Raw genomic sequence first — 12,832 nt, 5'->3', positions numbered from 1 at the left:
ACTCTTACCCTCTTTTTGCATGTGACTTAACTGTATGAAAGGGATTTCTGTTTTGCCAGATAATTGGATTCTCTCAATGTCCCTGAGTTTTTATGGAGCAAACACACCCTATGTACAAAATAGCACCTTTCACAGGGGCAGAAGACATGGGTGATAAATTTCATTTATCAGGTGAGCTCAGAATTCTTCCAGCCTGGGAGGTGGCAGCTGCCATCAACTTTTCATCTTAAGAGCTAGAATAAGTTATTTCTTTTAACCAAATTCTTGGTTATGTACATCTGGAAAGCAACATTCAATCCTGATTAATCCTTTCCCAGTCTCTCCTGCCACCCTTGCCTTACTGCAAATATGCTCAAAGAATGTTGAATTATAAAAAACACATAAATAGTACATAATTAGTTATTAAAATGTCATGTCATCTTAAAGTAATTTAGTGGAATGTAATCAGCTACCAGATGATTTTTTTTCTATACCATATTGGGTTATTGATGCCACTATTCCCCTCCATCAACACAGATAATCAAGAACTGACTATTTTCCTGTTGTTACAATTAAAAAAAATTCTCTGTCCAACAATTGTGATTTGAGGGGAACACCTTTTAAAATCAAAGATTAGTCTATCACAAATGACTCACCCTTGGGCCTTACACAGGGACCAGGAATATGGCTTCTGGAGGCTGACTGCCTGGGATGCATTCTGACTATTGGCCACTTAATGCACAGGGTAAAAAGTCTGCAAAAGTTCTAAGCACACAGCTCTCCAAGCATTAAAATAATCTTGTAAATCAGCTCTTGTTCTCTTTCTGAGCTGCCTTGAGACAATCACCAAAACCAGACGTAGAGTGTGGATGCTGCCCATAAGCAATATGAGTTGAACTCAATGGACACATCTACTATCATGTTATTTAAATATTTTAATGCCTTAATATAAATTTTAATGTCTTTTTATATAATAAAATAAATAAAAGCATTTAATAATACTAGTATTTTAAAAGAAGTTAGGCAGTAGGGTCCTTGATCAGATGTCAGATTTTCTACAAAGCCTCCCTCAGTTTTGCCATCTGTTGTTGACCTCCTGTTTCTCTGACTTCCAGGGCATGCCATTTAGTACCCTCCCCCGTCTATCATCCCAGCACCTGGTATTTAAATCACTTGTGTTCGTATCTTTTTTTCCTCCCAGGAGACGGAGAACATTTCAGGGTTAGAGATTGGATGTGATTCTGCACTGCATGCTGTATCTCCCCAATCTCTGACCCTAACGAAGTGAGAGGGAGGAAACTTTTCTGGCCCCATTTCGAGTGATTTTTCCCTGACCCCTGCCTTCCTGCCAGGGTGTGATTACAGTATGCCAGTCAGACTGCTCATTCCAAAAGGAGGCCTCTTTCCCCTCGTGCTAAATGGGCCTTGCAGATTAAAAGTTCCAATTCCACAACTCAAGTGTGAACTACAATACTCAACAGAGCTAACAATTTAAACAAAATCAGCCTCTGACCCTTTTCATCAAGAGTTATGGCCAGTTGTAGATGAGCAGAGCTCTAACAGCATAGAGCACAACTGACAGAAAGTAATTTTTTTTAAAAAAGTCAATCATGTAGATCTGACTGGCGACTGCAAGGCTGCAGTAACTTAAATGTGATCCTCCCAGTGGCTGAAAGCTGGTCTTTTCCTGCATGTGCTTACGAACTGGGATAAATAGTACAAACGGTACCTGGAAATACATGTGTCCTAGGATTTTAACTAAAAAGAGGAAGATGTTTAATTTGTTTTTATAGTGTTCAAAGTCCTCTTCACACCAAGAAGCAGGAGATGCAAGCTTTATTCCTTTCTGTTTATGGAATAAAGGCAAAGAAGTGACAGTACATGTCCAGCATAACAGACAATTGGAAAGTCAGTGCTAGAGTTTAGAGCTCTTAATTCAGTGCATTTTAATACCTAGAAGTAAGTATTTACAGAAAGAAAAGACGAAAGAGTGAGGTGCTCGTCTCAAGTTCAACTAGAGAGCAGTCAGGACATGGGTAGGCAAAAGGAAATGGTGAGGCTGAGATGTGGAAGCGGAGTTCTTAGTGATGACAGGCCCCGGGCCTAGCCACTTGGAGGAACAGTCCCTAAAGTGGGTTTCAGCTCATCGTTCAGTGAGGGACTAGTGGTCACTCTGTGTATAAGCACTGTTCTAGGCACAGGGGAATGGTGTGGCAGAAAAAGATCCCATGTGTGCCATGGAATGGAGATGAAGACACTCTGAGATTGGCTGAAGTCGCCTGGTTTGGAATCAGGCTGTGTGGGGGCAAGAGCCAAGGGCCCAGTAATGATACTTTGTCACAATAGGGGAAAATGCAATGATAGTAGTAACTGACAACCATTACGCTTCTAGCATCAGGTCACACAGCCCATCAGGGAGGCCAGGAATTCAGTCAGGCACCACTCCAAAACATTAGCTAGGTAGACAGACAGACTGACATTGGCCCCCACACGGCAACAAGAGAATACAGTAGTGGGCTTCCCAGGAAGTTGTGCACGGGTTTGTGGAAAAGTGCCAGGGCATGAGGGCTGAGCTCCCAGGGGTAGAATTCCTGCAGAGGGAGTCCGTGCAGCTCAGGCATGGTGGTTTCTCTGCTCCAACGTGGCCCAGTTTGGCTGCTTCTTTCTTTACTGCAAATGATGTTTTTTTGCTTATTCGTTGTGCTTAATTTCAGGTGTCTCAGAATTGTTTTTCAAACTCTGGCTATCCTGCAAGATGTGGGTTGCCAGATAAAATATTGGAGGCTCTTGGATTTCAGATTTAAAAATTAATATTTGTTTAGTATAACTATGTGCCATGCAATATTTAAATGAAATTTAAATTTAACTGGGCCTCAATACATTTATTTGCTAAGTCTGGCAACCATATTGCAAGGAAGATGCATCCTCATTGAGGTAATTTCTAATCCAAAATTTCAGGATCTTGCTGATGTGGTATTAGATCTCTAGATTGGCTCTGAGGATGCAACACGAGGTTTGCTGTTTTGAATTCTTTTTGGTTTGCTGAATTGTCCTACCCCTTCTTTTAGATGGGTGTGTGTTGTGTGTCTGTCCAGGAAGCTAGGCCTGGTGGGTGAGGTTCCTGTTACAGCTGGCAGCAGAGCACATTAAGATAAAGGGATCTTTCCAGCACAAAGCCAAGATTATGTGACAAGGAGTTGAACAGGCAGTTCCAAAAACATTTTGAAGGGTGATAAAAATGGGCTTCTTGCCCAGAACATAACCATAGCACAACTAGTCGGAAAACACATTATGTGGTTGATGGACCATTTATCAGTGTTTAGAACAAAATATCTGAGACCAAATAACTGGAAGTTTGAATTGGTCTAGTTGTTCCCCTTTTATTTATCAACAAATAACACGTTGGGTGCGGGGGTACTGGAAAACAGAAGTAAACAGCATTAAAGCTCCCCTTCTCACAGTTCATGGGAGGTGACAGAAACACACATTTAGTTGAAAGACTGTATGAAAGTGTGAACAGATAAAAAGTATGAACAGAATTCTGACCCCATGTTTCTTGCAAAACCAATTTATAAGGTTAAGTTCAATCAAACACAGCACATTTTTCCACCACTACATCCGTCCCCCTACATAAGAGTGGTTTTTATTTTAACATAATTATTTTCTCAAATTGGTTACTATGCCTTTCCTTGAAGAGAAATAACCCCTAATTAGGATCCATGAGGTCAGATGCAGATAAATAGCGACCACCTGTCCCGATGTGGCTCCTGGCCTGTTTCCTGTAAATAAAGTCACATTGAGGCGCCCGCATGCTCACCCCATGCGGCCCGTGGCTGCTCTAGGGCTGCAATGCCGCCATGGCAGGGATCGGAAGGCAGCTGAATGTAGTACAACCGGGCGCCTCACGTCGCGGCCGGCTGACCTTTGAACTATGACCCGGTGCCTTCTGGTCCATTTTCATTCTGCCATGTTCCCCTCCGGTGTTTGTGTTACTTCATTTTATGCGGACAGGAACAAGTCTTTGCTTTTTGTTTTAATAAATGCTGCTAATAACACACCTCCGTGGTGAAAAGAGCCCGCTGCCGCTTTACACAGAAGCCCGTGGCTGCCGTTCGGGTCGGCGGGAGCGTCGCGGAGGCCTGCCCGGAGGCCGGCGCCGCGGCCACTGTGAGTTTCTGCGACTTATTCTTACCCTGATGATGGTTCAGCCTCGGGCGCCGGACAGCTTCAGTCAGGAAGGGGCCCCGCGGAGTTGTGTAGGTTTAAGGCGAAGGTAGTTCTGTTGTGTGGTGTCCTCGTGAGAACCTGCGTGCTGTCTCCGGTCGGTTGCACCAGCTCCTCCTCGGCTGTTAGGCGCAGACACGACGGGACGCCGCCCGGGCCTCGGAGCGCTGCCGCCTTAAGCCAGACGACATGCATCCTCATAGGATGAGGTACAGGAGAAGCGGACGGGAGGTGCCGCAGCGGCGCGGGAGGCCTCCGGGACTTGGGAAATAAAGTGTCAGAGAGGTTGAAGGGGCTTTTCTACCAGGGAAAGATCCCCCGGGGGCCCGAGGGGCGCTGCGGGGACGTGGCTTTGGGGGCTTCTCTCGGCCTGAGGGAGGCATGCGGGGCTTTGGATGGGGTGAGGGAGGCAGCTGTGCCCTTTGTACAGATCCTTCAAAACACAGGAAATGAGGGCTGCCGGGAGTGCGGTGTGTGGCCTAGCAGAAGGTCAGTAGTGCGGACAAGGAAGGATTCAAGGGGAAACGCGAGAAATGTGCTTCTGTTCAGTTTGCCACCTTAGTTCGCTGCCATGGGTGTTAAACATTTCTCATTTCGAATTGCATTTATGTTCACATTACTACCTAAAAGAGAGGGATAATGGGAGCACGGAGGATTTTTTTCTGGTTCAGTATAATATTAAAAAAGGAATGGTTTTCAAATGCTTCTACTTTGGAACTTGATGTGTAGGACTTGGGGCAGGAACAGCTACAGTCGTCACCAGGATCCTGGGTTCAGTCCTTTTCTCATTAGTTCCCCTCTACTCGTGCCATCAGAGATTGTTTTCCGTTCTTTGTTCTTGCTTTACCAAATTATTAGCACCTAAGTTTCATTAATTCCACCAACAGATGGTCTTGACACATGTAAATCTCCCCATGAAAACATTTGGATTTTTAATGGGTATGCTTTTTGCCCACGTGGAATTCTCCCCCAGCCTGCATTAGTAGCTCTAGGCCTTGAGGCATTTCAATGAGGCTCAGCTGGCTGGGCTGTTGGCAAACTGAACTTTCCCCCCCAGACTTCCCAGCACTTTCCCTGAGCTGTGCTTGGAGAATTACAGATGCCAAAGAAAGAGACTGAGCTGAAATCTTTCTGGAAAGGATGTGTTAGGGAATCACAGTTTGTTCAAGTCTGTGACTGAAGGCTTTTAAGGAGGAAGGTGGCTGGCTCTGCACCCTGTTGTGGGAGGTGAGAAGATGTGGGTGCCCGTGTCTAATCAACCAGCCCACAAGGGTATTTCCTGGCATGTGAGTTTTCACACAGATTTGCCGTGACAAGGCTAGTGAAAGCAGAACAGGCCCCTCAAAATGTGCCACTTCTCAAGCCCAGCTCTTTTTATATGGCAATTTATGCATCACAACTTAGCGACATCATCGGCAAAACAAGACCCAGGCTGCACCAGCCAGATGGTCAGGCACACATGTACCTCTTGTTTGTTTCCAACTGTGTTCTCATTAGACATCCTCTTCCTTCCCATATTATTGCAGGCCCTGACCTGATCTCTGACAAATAGTGTTCATTCCTACCCATGTTTGAGGAGAGGGCTTAAAAGAAGGTGCTTTCTACGGGCCAGGTACTACCCTTGATCCTGCAGATAAAAAGGTGGATTTCACATGAGCCCCATCCTCCCAGAGCTCAGAGGCTAGAGGAGAGACATTCGAACTGTGAACATAGTGTGACAGCTCCAAGAGCAGGGATGAGGCCGAGAACGAGAACCCAGAGGCAAGAGTAACCAAACTCCTTTTGAAGGCTTCACAGAGGAGGTGGTGAGGGATATGATTTCCACAAGCCGAGCAGCAAGGAAGAGGAAGGTCATAATCCTCTGGGGGGACCACATGACTATTCTGTGTTGCTCCTGACACACTTGTACCAAGAGCCAGATTGTGGCCTGTCTCAGTACCCAGGTGACAACTGGCTGTTGAGGTCGAGGGAAGCGTCTGTGAATTGAGCACCAAAATAGAACTGGCCACATTGAGGATGGCTCCCATCTTCTCCAGCCTCCTAGGCTGGAGCAGTTTCTGAAATCCTAGGTTTCCAGGCTCGTTTGAAAGAGATGAGACAGAGTTCAATAAGAAAAAAAAAAAAAAAATGGGTGGAGGTGGGGGAACAGAGGTTTTCTTTTGCAGGACTTCTCCATCACTTAATCCTTACCAGTTGGTTTTCAAATTTTGGTCTTCATCACAGTTACCCAGGGCAGCAGTTCTCAAAGTCGGGTTTAGAAACCAGCAGTGTCAGCATCCCCTGGGAATTCACTAGACATACAGATTCTCAGGACCCCACCCCAGACCTTCTCAATCAAAAAGGCTGAGTGTGGGCCCAGCAATCTGTTGTAGTGATCCTCCAGGCAATTGAAATGCATGCTCAAGTTTGAAAATGCCTACCTAAGAATATTCATTAAAAATGCAGGTCCTTGAGCCCCCTTCACAGAGATTCTGGATCAGTCAGGTTATCAAACACTTCGCCTGTTATTGCAGCCGCTCCATGGGCCATGCGCTCTCAGTCCCACCCCTAAGCAGGTTCCTGCTTCTTTCTCACAGCCCCCTCCACATTATGGGTCACCTGGGCCTGGTATTTAACCTTCCACTATGCCATTTCCTATCTCAAAATCTCTCTGAACCTCAGTGAGTACATCTGTAAAATGGGAGCAGTAACACAGATGGTGTGGCCTGTTGGGGTGAGAGATGGCATGTTTGAAGTATCTCTGACAGCTCCTGACACTTGGTGTCAGTCAGCTCAGGCCTTTGTAACAAAGGACTGCAGTCTGTGGCTTATAGACAACAGCAATTTATTTGTCATAGCTCTGGAGGCTGAAAGTCCCAGATCAAGGTGCACACATGGTCAGGTTCTGGTGATCCCTCTTCCCGGTTGCAGAATGCCCACTTCTGGTATCATCACATTGGGGACAAAGCTTTCTGGGGTCTCTTGTAAGGGCAGTAGTCCCATTCAGGAGGGCTCCACCCTCATGACCTAATAGTCCCAAAGGTCCCGCCTCCCAGTACTTCACACTGGGAGTGAGTTTTAGTATATGAATGGGGGTGTTGGGGTGGGGGAGACACACAGCCTGTAACACTTGAAAACAAGCAATAACTAACAGCTGTCACACCATTGTGCCTGCTGCCCTGTGCCCAACTCCCTGCTCGTTGCAGTGATGATTTGGGTACTTACAGGCTCTTGAAGCTTTTGTTAGTAATTGTACCCATTCTTGGATCAAACTGACCACAGCAGCTGGAAAGCACATCGTGTGTGCCACCGTGGCAGGGGCCCTGAGCACTGCCACCTCCTCAGCTGCCACTATCCTCAGCTTCCTGTTCCAGGGCCATGTGCAGTCAGCACTGTTTGAGCCCCTTCAAGGACTAATTGTCCCTGCTTCCTGCTCTGTGCTCAGGCCATACCTGTCCTTGGTCCTGCTTGTACATCACCCATCAAAAAGGTGTCTGACCTAGAGGGCAGACTCACATAGGAGGATGTTGAGACGAGGCATTAGGTTAGATTTAAGATGTTTCTGGGATGCCTAGGATGCCTTGCAAACCTAAGTCAACCATGTACTGCCTGACCAGATGCCCAGTAAGTTACTCTAAACTCTGCAAGCAAACATATTTCCAGCATGTTCATTCTTTTTTTAATATAATTTTTTAAATTAAAGTATCATTGATATACAATCTTATGAAGATTTCATATAACCAACATTATGGTTTCAACATTCACCCATATTATCAAGTCCTCACCCCTCCATTGCAGTCACTGTCCATCAGCATACTAAGATGCTATAGAGTCATTACTTGTCTTCTCCATGCTGTACTGCCTTCCCTGTGACCTACCTATGTTGTGATTGTGAATTATAGTACCCCTTGATCCCTGTCTCTCTCCCTCCCAGCGCCTTCCCTTTGGTAACCGCTAGTCCCTTCTTGGAGTCTGTGAGTCTGTTGCTGTTTTGTTCCTTCAGTTTTACTTTCTTGTTATTCTCCACAAATGAGTGAAATCATTGGGTACTTGTCTTTCTCCACCTGGCTTATTTTACTGAGCATAATACCTTCTAGCTCTGTCCATGTTGTTGCAAATGGTAGGATTCATTTTCTTTTTATGGCTGAATAATATTCCATTGTGTATACATACTACATCTTCTTTATCCATTCATCTATTGATGGACACTTAGGTGGCTTCCATATCTTGGCTATTATAAATACCACTGTGATAAACATAGGGATGCATATGTCTTTTTGAATATGAGAACTTGTTTTCTTCAGGTAAATTCCTATGAGTGTAATTACTGGGTTGAATGGTATTTTTTAAGTAGAGTTTTTGTTTTATTATTCTTTTTTTGAGTGGTATTTCTATTTTGAGTTTTTTGAGGAACTTCCATACTGCTTTCCACAATGGTTGAACTAAATTACATTCCCACCAACAGTGTAGGAGGGTTGCCCTTTCTCCACATCCTTGCCAACATTTGTTTCTTGTCTATTGGATATTGGCCATCCTAACTGTTGTGAGGTGACATCTCATTCTGGTTTTAATTTCCATTTCCTTGATGATTAGCAATGTGGAGCATCTTTCATGTGTCTGTTGGCTGTCCACATTTCTTCTTTGGAGAAGTGTCTCCAAATCCTCTGCCCATTTTTAAATGTATTATTTACTTTTTGAGTGTTGAGGCATGTGAGTTCTTTATATATTTTAAATGCTAACCCCTTATCAGATAAATCATTTACAAATATTTATCCCATATTGTAGGATGCCTTTTTGCTATGCTGATGTGTCCTTACTCTACAGAAGCTTTTAGTTTTATGTAGCCCCATTTGTTCATTTTTACTTTTGTTCCCTTTCCCAAAGAGATGTGTTCAAGAGAAAGTTGCTCATGTTTATGTTCAATAGATTTTTGCCTATGTTTCCTTCTGATAGTTTTATGGCTTCATGACTTAAATTCAGGTCTTTGATACATTTCAAGTTTACTTCTGTATATGGAGTTGACAGTAATCCACTTTTATTCTCTTACATGTAACTGTCCAGTTTTTCTAGCATCAGTTGTTGAGGAAGCTGTCCTTTCCCCATTGTATACCCATGGCTCATTTATCAAGTATATTAATAGGTCATATGTGTGTGGGTTTATATCTGGGCTCTCTATTCTGTTCCATTGATGTATGGATCTGTTCTTGTGCTACTACCAAATTGTCTTGATTACTGTGGCTTTGTAGTAGAGCTTGAAATTGGGGAGCATAATCCCCCCAGCTTTATTCTTCCATCTCAGGATTGCTTTGGCTATTCGGGGTCTTTTGTGGTTCCATATGAATTTTAGAACTATTTGCTCTAGTTTGTTGAAGAATGCTGTTGGTATTTTGATAGGGATTGCATTGAATTTGTATATTGCTTTAGGTAGGATGGCCATTTTGACAATATTAATTCTTTCTATCCATTGGCATGGGATGTATTTCCATTTGTTGGTGTCTTCTTTAATTTCTCTCATGAGTATCTTGTAGTTTTCAAAGTATAGGTCTTTCACATCCTTGTTATATTTATTCCTAGGTAGTTTATTATTTTCGATGTAATTATAAATGAAGTGTTTTCCTGATTTCTCTTCTAATTTGTTGTTAGTATATTGGAATGCAACAAATTTCTGTGTATTTTGTATCCTGCAACACTGCTGAATTCAGTTATTTTAATAGCTTTTTGGTGGAGTCTTTAGGGTTTTCTATGTATTATATCATGTCATCTGCAAACAGTGGCAGTTCAACTTCTTCCTTACCAATCTTTTATTTATTTGTGTTGTCTGATTGTTATGGCTAGGACCTCCAGTACTATGTTGAATAGAAGTGGGAAGAGTGGGCATCCTTGTCTTGTTTCTGATCTTAGAGGAAAAGCTTTCAGCTTTTGACTGTTAAGTATGATGTTGGCTGTGGGTTTGTTGTATATGGCTTTATTATGTTGAGGTACTTAACCTCTATTCCCATTTTGTTGATAGTTTTTATCATGAATGGATGTTGAATTTTTTCAAATGCCTTTTCAGCATCTATTGAGATGATCATGTGGTTTTTGTCCTTCTTTTTGTTGATGTGGTCGTGGATGATGTCAATTGGTTTTCGAATACTCTGTCATCCTTGCATCCCTGGAATAAATCCCACTTGTTCATGATGGATGATCTTTTTCATGTATTTTTTAAATTGGTTTGCTAATATGTTGTTGAGGATTTTTGCATTTATGTTCATCAGGGATATTGGTCTGTAATTTTCTTTTCTTGGGGTGTCTTTGTCTAGTTTTGGTATTAGAGTGATGCTGGCCTCATAGAATGAGTTTGTAAGTATTCCCTCCTCTGCTGCTTTTTGGAAGACTTTAAGGTGGATGGGTATTAGTTTTCTTTAAATATTTGATGAAATTCAACCATGAAGCCATATGGACCAGGCATTTTGTTCTTAGGTAGGTTTTTGGTGACCAATTCAATTTCATTTCTGGTAATTGGTCTGTTCAGATTTTCTGTTTCTTCCTGGGTCAGTCTTAGAAGATTGTATTTTTCTAGAAAGTTGTCCATTTCTTCTAGGTTATCCAATTTGATGGCATATAATTTTTCATAGTATTCTTTAATAATTCTTTGTATTTCCTTAGTGTCTATAGTTGTTTTTCCTTTTTCATTTCTGAATCTTGTTTATGTGTGTATACTCTTTTTTTCTTGATAAGTTTGGCTATGCCTTTATCTATTCTGTCTGTTTTCTCAAAGAACCAGCTCCTGCTTTCATTGATTCCTTCTATTGTTTTAGTCTTCTCAACTTTATTTCTGCTGTGATCTTTATTATGTCCCTTCTTCTACTGACTTTTGGCCTCATTTGTTCTTCTTTTCCTAGTTTCATTAATAGTGAGTTTAGACTGTTCATTTGGAATTGTTCTTTCTTGAGGTAAGCCTGTATTGCCATATATTTTCCTCTTAAAACTGCTTTCACTGTATCCCACAGATTTTGGGCTGTTGAGTTATTATTTTCATTTGTCTCTGTATATTGCTTGATCTCTCTCTTAATTTGTTCATTGACCCATTGATTATTTAGGAGCATGTTAAGCCTCTATGTGTTTGTGGGCTTTTTTGTTTTCTTTGCATAATTTATTTCTAATTTCATAGTTTTGTAGTCTGAGAAGCTGGTCTGTACAATTTCAATCCTTCTCAATTTTCCGAGGCTCTTTTTGTGTCCTAGTATGTGATCTATTCTTGAAAATGTTCTATGTGCACTTGAGAAGAATGTGTATCCTGCTGCTTTTGGGTGAAATGTTCTGTAGATGTCTGTTAGGTCCATCTGTTCTAGTGTGTTGTTCAGTGCCTCTGTGTCCTTACTTATTTTCTGTCTGGTTGATCTGTCCTTTTGAGTGAGTGGTGTGTTGAAGTCTGTTAAAATGAATGCATTGCATTCTGTTTCCCCCTTTGATTCTGTTAGTATTTGTTTCACATATGTAGGCACTCCTATGCTGGGTACACTGATATTTATAATGGTTATATCCTCTTATTGGACTGACCCCTTTATCGTTCTGTAATGTCCTTCTTTGTCTCTTGTTGCTTTCTTTGTTTTGAAATCTCTTGTCTGATGTAAGTACTGCAACTCCTGCTCTTTTTTCCCTATTAGTTGCATGAAATGTCTTTTTCCGTCCCTTCACTTTTAGTCTGTGTATGTCTTTGGGTTTGAAGTGAGTCTCTTATAAGCAGCATATAGATGGGTTTTGTTTTTTTATCCATTTTGCATCTCTGTGTCTTTGATTGGCGCATTCAGTCCATTTAGATTTAGGGTGATTATCAGTACATATGTACTTCTGCCATTGCAGCCTTTAGATTCGTGGTTACTAAAGTTCAAGGGCAGCTTCTTTACTGTCTAACAGTCTAACTGAACTCACTTACTATGCTATTTCAAACACCATCTAAAAATCCTTTTTTTTCTCCCTTCTTTTTCTTCCTTCTCTACTCTTTATGTATTAGATGTCATATTCCATACTCTCTTTCTATCCCTTGACTGACTTTGTGTGTAGTTGATTTAATTTTGTATTTGCTTTGTAATTAATTGGTCTACTTCCTTTACTGTGGTTTCATTTTCTCTGATGACAGCTATTTAGCCTTAGGAGCACTCCCATATAGAGCAGTCCCTTTAAGATAGACTATAGAGATGGTTTGTGGGTGGTGAATTCCCTCAGCTTTTGCTTTATTTGGAAATTGTTTAATCCCTGCTTCAAATTTAAATGATAATCTTGCCAGGTAGAGTATTCTTGATTGTAGGCCTTTCTGTTTCATTGTATTAAATATATCATGCCAATCCCTTCTGGCCTTTACAGTTTCTGCTGAGAAGTCTGCTGATAGCCTGATGAGATTTCCTTTGAAAGTGATCTTTTTTCTCTCTCTGGCTGCTTTCAATACTCTCTCCTTGTCCTTGATCTTTACCATTTTAACTATTATATGTCTTGGTGTTATCTTCCTAGGGTTCCTTGTGTTGGGAGGTCTCTGTATGCTTCCATGACCTGAGAGACTATTTCCTTGCCCAGATTGGGGAAGTTTTCATCAATTAGTTCCTCAAAGATACTTTCTATCCCTTTTTCTCTCTCTCCTTCTTCTGGTACCCCTATAATGTGAATATCTTAA

This window comes from Manis pentadactyla, chromosome 1 (assembly GCF_030020395.1).
Source record: "Manis pentadactyla isolate mManPen7 chromosome 1, mManPen7.hap1, whole genome shotgun sequence".
NCBI classification, from domain to species: Eukaryota; Metazoa; Chordata; class Mammalia; order Pholidota; family Manidae; genus Manis; species Manis pentadactyla.
The sequence above is the reverse complement of the archived record's forward strand: the minus strand, read 5'-3'. Positions refer to the sequence as shown.